Source organism: Nannospalax galili, unplaced genomic scaffold (assembly GCF_000622305.1).
Source record: "Nannospalax galili isolate Female #2095 unplaced genomic scaffold, S.galili_v1.0 scaffold64, whole genome shotgun sequence".
In the NCBI taxonomy this organism is placed as follows: Eukaryota; Metazoa; Chordata; class Mammalia; order Rodentia; family Spalacidae; genus Nannospalax; species Nannospalax galili.
In genome coordinates this window covers 423,143-431,664 of record NW_008352316.1, presented here as the reverse complement: position 1 = coordinate 431,664, position 8,522 = coordinate 423,143, and the positions used below count along the sequence as shown (strand labels likewise).

At 36.9% G+C, this 8,522-nt stretch overlaps 1 protein-coding gene across 6 annotated transcripts in view; it reads left to right on the top strand.

Moving 5' to 3' along the window:
- The window catches only part of Spata5 (spermatogenesis associated 5), a 209,416-nt gene that overhangs the window by 165,365 nt on the left and 35,529 nt on the right, over positions 1-8,522 (top strand). The window lies entirely within an intron of this gene.

Genomic DNA, 8,522 nt, shown 5'->3' with positions numbered 1-8,522 from the left:
CCAAAAAAAAAAAAAAAAATCCCACATTAATTCAACTTTTCCTGAGGCTAATTTAGATATGTGATGTTTACACCAAAGCAAAGCACAGCCAATAACACCTGGTGCTACCATACCAGTATTACTTACTCCTTGGCAGGTGTTTAAAACTGCTGTCAGCCTACAAGAAGCACAAAGGAAATGGATATAGAATGAGCAACAAGCTTAATACAACATTTTATAACCAAATATGGAAACTCCTTTATAGGAAAGAGGTAGATCCCAGCACCAAATTAGTGCGAACCTACCTGACAGACTGGTATTTCAAGACTGGTATCCAAGGTATGCCCGTAGATGTGGAGAATTAAGCCCATAATTCTGATTGAGCTTTCTGTTTTCTGCCCTTATTCATTCTGAGCCAAATTATCTGTTATTTAAGGCTAGTTCTCCTAAATTCTTAAACAAAACATTTAATGTATGCTTGCTGCTCCATTGTCAATTGTAATTCCTTCTTCTTGGCTTACAACTTAATTTATTTTCTTTCTATATGTCTTACTAATTTTAAAAATTGTTGAATCTAGTAACTTTAGAAAGTTGAGTTTATGATTCAACCAAAATATTCGGAAAATAAGCACCTAATTGCAATACATTTTATTTAGCTCAGGATTGAACACTGTATCCAGAGAAGACACGGAGTTCTAATACTTAGAGAGATACAAGTGTCTGTCATTCAGTGTGTGGGGGACAGCTTCTCAGGTTTCATCACCAAATGAAAATAATTCTAAATTCTAATAGATGTCATTCCCGTAAAGTGTTATGAAACTCTATAAAATTGATATTCAGAGTTGTTGTCTACTGAGTAAATTGTTTGTAAATGTTCCTTCTAGTAAGTTTTGGAAATTTAAGAGTATATCATTGCCTCAGGTCAGAAAGAAAAGTAAAAGGAATTATTTTTATTCACTAGGCTTTCTTTTTTTGTTTTATATTTTATTTATTTATTTTATATGTATGAGTTTTGCCCATGTGTGCAAACCCCTGTGTGCACTGCCTGCAGATACCAGAAAAAGGTGTCAGATCCCCTTGAACTGGAGTCACAGATAGCTGTTAGGTGCCATGTGGATGCTGGGAATCAAACCCGGGTCCTCTGCAAGAGCAGCCAGTGCTCTTAACCACTGAACCATGTCTGCAGCCCCTTGTTTCTGATGTTCTTTAACACAGTTTGAGTGTACCTATTTAGAAATGATTGGGGCTAGAGGTGTTGTAGATTTCAGACATTACTGAATTTTGAAATATTTCCATAGATTTTACTGATTGAGCATCCCTAATCCAAAAATCCAAAATGTTTGGATTTTTCGAACTCCAGGTTCAGATTTGGGGATATTTTAAGTTTTCCAGTTAGCTAATGCTCCATCTGTACTAATTAATTCCCTTTTTATTATTAATTTTTGGGAAATAGGTTTTGCAGTTTACATTTCTTATAAGTCTATTTTGTTGTTTTGTTGTTTTTGTTGTTTCTGTTCACCACCACCACCATGGGAAAATAATTTATTCATTTCTTTCAAAAATATTTGTTAATTATTTATCTTATTCTACAAATTGAGTGAACACTGTAGTTTCATGAAAATAGAATTCTTAAGATGTTTAGACTTCAGTGCACAAAACACAGGAGAATGAGTTAACATATTTAATACAGAACATGGTAAGTAGTGTAGAAGAAATATTTTCCCCATGCTGGAATGCACTGACACCCTCATTCAGTAGCCCTAGATATCACACCACAGCAGCAGTCCAGAGTGAATTCAAGTTGAGACATGCAGAGTCTCATCAAGCACAATTCCTTCACCCTGTCCTTTTTATTTTTTTACTTAAAAAAAATTTTTATTGAGAATTTCATGCATGCATGTAAGGTGTTTTGATCAAATCCACACCCACTCCCTCCCCTCCAACTCCTTTCATATCTCCCCATCACTTTTTCCTAACAACTTTCTTTCTTTCTCTTTCTTTCTTTCTTTCTTTCATTTATTTCTTTTCTTTTCTTTTTCTTACTTTTTTTAATGGGGCTTTTTGCTACTTTAACATTTCCCCCCTCTGAAGAAGTAACCCTAAAATCTTAAAATATTAGAGATTAGATAAGAGCTCCCAAATACATTTGACATTTTTGGCCTTTGGACAGAGTATGTTGCTAAGAGGTCCAAGGACATTGTGACATTTAGCCAAGAAACTGGCTACTTTTCTTTGGAGCCTTTTTACCCTAACTGCTTAGCCAATTCCTGCCTCCTATTCTTAACACACCATCCTCTAAAGAGGTTACCCAAATTGCCAGTGGGGAATCAGGACGCAGACCACTCTGACTTCTTCCACTCTGAACAGGAACACAAGGTGAGGCAGTTGGGGTACCCTTCACAGTGCGTCTATCTAAAAGACTTCCAAATTGCATAACTCTTAACTATAGGGTGAAAAGAAAGTCCTTGACTGTTCCCTAGGAGATGTGAAGGAAAAGTAAAGGCAAGAGTAGCTAGCATTACAAGTTCTAGACAGGGAACCAGATAAAGGTCAGAACACAACAAATTTCAAATGTTCATGTCAGAGTCCATTGGAATTTCTTGACAAAAGCTTCCAAAAGCATCGCTCTATTGGGTTCTTCCTCATTTTTCTTTAGTCTACCAAGGCTGAACTCGAGAGTGATGGACTCAGGATTTGTTTTAAGGTACTTTGATAGCTGTTGGGAGTGGCTAGAATCAGTGTCAGTTCCCTTGCAAAGGCTTCTAGATGGGAGGAAACAAATTTAGCCACCATTTTAGAACAATAGTGGGTTGTCTCCCTTAGCTACAGGTGGGCACTACAGTATTGGAGACCCAGATTTGAGGTCTTACATCTGAGCAGCACTTTCTGCTTTGAAACAAAATCATCAGTGGGAAATAATTGTCTAAATAACATTTTATATGGACTTAAGCCTAATGTCTGGGAAGTGTAATCCCTTGAATTCTTAGAGAAATATACTAATCACTTTAATCTTGGGTTATACTTTCCTTTTGGGTGTTTAAGACCATAGAGTTGGCCCAGATAAACCAATTTATTTTTATTCTTAAGGTCATGTGACCATCTGTTCCTCAGGGGTCACATGGGCTTGGGAGGAGCCCCTGGCTCCTTTCTTTTACCAGTTCTGCTTATGTGAAGATAAGTCAACCATGGCTGGCTTCACTTGAAAGCATGGAGGAAATGTTTCCTCTGTGTTGACCCACCCCCTTGTAAACTGGGTACTGGTTCAAGTCCATCTGTGGGGGGGGTCTCCATGGCCTCCCTGAACAAGAGGACAGGTGACAGTTACAGGACATTTTGAGAGATGCTCCATAGTCCCCTAGAACTTAGTCGACCTTGGAGGACAAGAAGCAAGAACTGTCCTTTCAGTCCCTCTGACCAGAATATAGGCCTCAGCGTATGTCTATTAAACATCCAAGAAGGTTAGTTCCATCAAACTGGTACTTTTGATTACCATGTGCTGTGTAGATAAAACTTGGTCAAAAACCAAACGTTCTCAGATAAACCTTGACTAGACATATATTTTGTTCCTTAAACTAGTTGACTAAACTATGACCCTAGAAATTTTAAGATTATGCCTATATTATTTTTGTCTCATCCTTTATACATCATAACAAACCTATACAGGCCTTCGTCACTTAGGCATTCTCATTTTTTTCTATTTTGGAAAATATCTCCATTCCCATATCCTTTTAACATCTTTTATATTCTCATTTCTTTTTTAATAATTATGAGACATAATAACATTAACAAATAAATTTTCCATCTGTTGTGAGAATTCTTTTCCTGGGGATCCCCTTCTGAGGTTCTAGTGTCAAACCAATGTTTGAATAAAGTTTTTCTGATGAACTAATGATTTATTGGGCTTACTTACAGTGTTGACTGAGGGGTTGCTGAGGTATATGAGTGATATGAGGGTATGCACATTGGAAAGCCTTTCCCCAGCATGGATCAAGCCTTCTCTTCCTAGCCTTACCCAGATTATATACTTTAGTCATCCCCAAATCCAGAAGACCATGTGTAATTAGGGCCAAATTACATGCAGTTGGCTGGGAAGAGTGGCTGGATACTCCAGTGAGGGTCCAATGACCCTGCTTGCCCCTGTTTAAATAAAGGAGCACAACCATCAACAAGCCCAAATGTGACAATGTTTAGCAAGCAGGCACAGCTAAAGTTGTGATGATGGTAGTTATTTCATCCAGAAGACAGTCCTGTATAGCATCATCTTATTAAAAGAACATGGAATTTAAAAGGAGTTGGTTCCTAGGATCCACAAATGAGGGAGAACATAGGTCTTGTTTTTCTGAGTCTGTTACTTCACTTAGTATCAAGTTTCTAGATACATCCATTTACCTGAAGATTTCATTATTTCATCTTTCTTTACTGCTAAATAGAACTCCATGGTGTAAATGTACCACATTTTCATTAACCATTTGTCAACTGAGGGGCGCTTCGTTTTTTTCCATCTCTTAGCTGTTGTGAAAAGAGCAGCAACAAACATGGTTGTACAAGTGTCTCTACAATAGGATGAGTCCTTTGGGTATATGCCAAGGATGGTATAACTAGGTCATATGGTAGGTTCATTTTTAGTGTTTTAAGAGTTCTCCACACTGTTTTCCATAAGGGTTGCACGAGTTTGCAATCCCACCAGCAGTGAATGAGCGTTCCCTTTTCTCCACATCCTCACCAGCATTTGGTATCATTTGTTCTCTCGATCCTAGCCAGTCTGATTGGGGTAAGGTGAAACCTTAGGGTGGTTTTAATTTGCATTTCCTAATTACTAATGATGTTGAACACTTTTTAAGATGTTCTTACCCATCTTTTATTTCTTCCTTTGAGAACTCTGTTTACATCTAGTCCATCTTTTAACTGGGTCCTTTGTTTTCTCGTTTCTTTGTTTTTTGAGTTGTTTATGTATTCTAGATGTCAAACCTCTGTCAGATGTGTCACTGGTGAAGATTTTTTCCCGCTCTGTGGGTTTTCTCTTCACTTTTTGGATTGTTTCTTTTGCTGTACAGAAGCTTTTTAATTTAATGAGGTCCCACTTTTTGATTATTGAGCTTAATTCCTGAGCAACTTCTGTCCGATTTAGAAAATCCTTTCCTACACCTATATCTTGTAGGTTACTGCCAATTTTTTCTTCTAGTACTATCAGGAGTTCCAGTTTCACATTGAGGCCTTTAATCCATCTGGAGTTGACTTTTGTGCAAGGTGAAAGATAGGTTCTAATTTTATTCTTATGCAGGTAGAGATCCAGTTTTGCCAGCACCATTTGTTGAAGATGCTGTCTTTCCTCCATTTTGTGTTCTTGGCACCTTTTTCAAATATCAGGTGACTAAAATATTGTGTACCCAGGCTTCGGTCTTCAGTGTTGTTCCATTGATCTGTGTATCTATTTTTGTGCCAGTGCCACACTGTTTTTATGACTATAGCTCTGTATTATACTTTGAGATCTGGTATAGTAGTCCCCCAGTGTTGCTCTTTGTGCTCAGGGTTGCTTTGGCTATCCCAGGCCTTTTGTGCTTCCATATGAATTTAAGGATTTTTTTCTAATTCTGTGAAGTATGTCATGGGGATGTTGATTGGGATTGCATTGAGTCTGTATATTGCTTTGGGTAGGATGGTCATTTTCACAATATTAATTATTCCAATCCATGAACATGGGAGGTCCTCCCATCTCCTGGTGTCTTCCTCAGCCTCTTTCTTTAACAATTTAAATTTTTCATTGTAGAGATTGTTGGTATTTTTAGTCAGGTTTATGCCAAGATTTTTTTTTTTTTTTTTTGCAGCTATTGTGAATGGGAGTGATTCCCTGTACTTTTTTCCAATTGCTTGTTATTGGTATATAGAATATACCAATTTTTCTGATTTTTGTAGATTAATTTTGTAACCTGCCACTTTGCTGAAAATGTTAATCATTTCTAGGAGTTTTCTGGTAGAATTTTTTGGTGTCTCTTACATGTAATATCATATTTTCTGTAAAACGGGAAAATTTGATCTCTTCTTTTCCAATTATTACTTCTTTAATTTCCTTCTCTTGTCTTACTGCTCCTGCAAGAGTTTCAAGCACTATGTTGAATGAGAGTGGAGATAGTGAACATACTTGTCTCCTTCCTAATTTTAATGGGAATGCTTCCAGTTTTTCACCATTCAAAATGATGTTGGCTGTGGGTTTGTTGTATATAGCTTTAATTATGTTGAAGCATGTTCCCTCCAGTCGAATTCCCTGTAGAACTTTTATCATGAATGCATGTTGAATTTTGTCAAAAGCCTTTTCTGTAAGTGTTGAGATGATGCATGGTTTTTGTCTTTGAGTCCATTTATATGATTGTTGATGTTTATTGATTTGTGTATTTTGAACCATCCCTGCATCTCTGGAATAAAGCCTATTTGATCATGGTGAATGGTCTTTCTGATGTACATCTGTATGCGGTTTACAAGTATTTTGTTGCAAATTTTTGCATCTATGTTCATTAAGGATATGGGTCTATAGTTTTCTTTTTTGGTTGTGTCTTTACCTGTTTGAGGTATCAGACTGATGCTCCTTCATAGAAGGAATTTGGGAGTTCTCCCTCTGTTTCTATCATTTTGAATAATTTAAGTAGTATTGATTGAAGGTCTTCTTTAAATCTGGCAGAATTCTGCTGTAAATCCATCTGGGCCTCGGCTTTTTTTCAGTTGGGAGGCTTTGTATTACTGTTTCAATTTCCTTATAAGTTATGGGTCTGTTTAAACTTAAAATTTTTATACTTAAGGCCGGATGTGGTGGCGCTTGCCTTTAATCTCAGCACTGGGGAGGCAGAGGCAGGCAGATCTCTCTGTTCAAGGTCTACATAGCAAGTTCTAGGCCAGTTGGGGCTACAAGGAGACCCTGTCACAAAAACACTAAAAAATTTTTATACTTATTTTAATATACTTATTTTAATTTTGTGTGTGTGTGTGTGTGTGTGTGTGCTTATATACTATTCCCCTTTCATCTCTGATTTTGTTGACTGGATTTGCTCTTTCTTTTGGTTAACTGGGCTAGGGGTCTGTCTATCTTGTTTGGCTTTTCAAAGAACCAGCTCTTAGATTCATTGATTCTTTGTATTGTTTTGTTTCTATTTCCTTAATTTCTGCTTTGATTTTTGTTATATCTTCTCTTCTGCTGGGTTTTGGTTTCATTGGTTCTTGCCTTTCTAGCATCTTAAGTTACAGTGTTAGATAATTTAGTTGGGCTTTTTCTAATTTTTTTTTCTTTTTCTTTCTAATTTTCTAATGTAGGCACTTAGAGCTATAAACTTCACTCTTAGGACTGCTTTTAAAGTGTTCCAGAGATTTTGTTATGTTGTATTGTCCTTTTTGTTGAATTCCAGGAATTTTTTTATTTTTCTTAATTTCTCCTTTGACCCACTCATTGTTTAGGAGTATGTTGTTTAATCGTCGTGAGTTTCTATAGTGACTAGGGCTTCTTCAGGTGTTGATTTTGAGCTTTATTGCATTGTGGTCTGATAGAATGCGTGGAGTTATTTCAATTTTTTTGTATTTGTTGAAGTTTGTTTTGTGCCCCAGTAGGTGGTCAGTTTTTTAAAAAGTTCCATGGGGTGCTGAATAGAAAGTGTATTCTTTGGCACTTGGGTGGAATATTCCAAATATGTCTGTTAGGTCCATTTGATATGTAGAATTATTTTTAATTCAGACGTCTCTCTGTTTATTCTTTGTACAGTTGATCTAATGGAGACAGTGAGGTGTTGTAGTCACCTACTATTACTGAGTTGGGTTAATCTGTGCTAAAGTCCTGTAGTATTGTTTTTATGAATTTGGGTGCACCAGAATTTGGTGCATATATGTTCAGGATTGTAGTGTCTTCTTACTTAATTGTTCTTTGATGAAAATGAAGTGACCCTCCTTATCTCTTCTGATTAGTTTTACTTTGAAATCTATTTTGTCAGATATTAGAATTGCAACCCCTACTTATTTCTTAGTGCCATTTGCTTGGGATATTCTTTCCATCCTTTCACCTTAAGGTAGTGCCTGTCCTTGAAGGTGAGATGGGTTTCTTGCAGACAGCAAAAAGGTGGATTTTGTTTTTTAATCTATTTGCTTATCCTGTGCCTTTAACCGGTGAGTTCAGTCCATTGATATTTAATGTTACTGAAAGGTGTGTATTAGTTGCCATCATCTGGATTGTTTTTTATGTTTTTTGTCTATTTTTATTGCCCCTGGGGTGCAGTTGTTCCTCTCTCCGTTCTTTGTGTTGCTTCAAGTAGTCTTTGAAGGGCGGTTTTGAGGACATGAATTCTTTCACGCTATTCATGTCGTGGAAGGTTTTTCTTTCCCCTTCAACTATAGTAGACATTTTAGCTGGGTGAAGTATTCTGGGCTGGCATATCTGGCCATTTAGAACTGGAAATATCTTGGTTCAGGCTCTTCTGGCTTTCGTAGTTTGCATTGATAAGTCAGCTGTAATTCTGATGGGCTGTCCTTTATATGTGACTTGTTTTTCTTTTGCTGCTTAAAGTATTCTG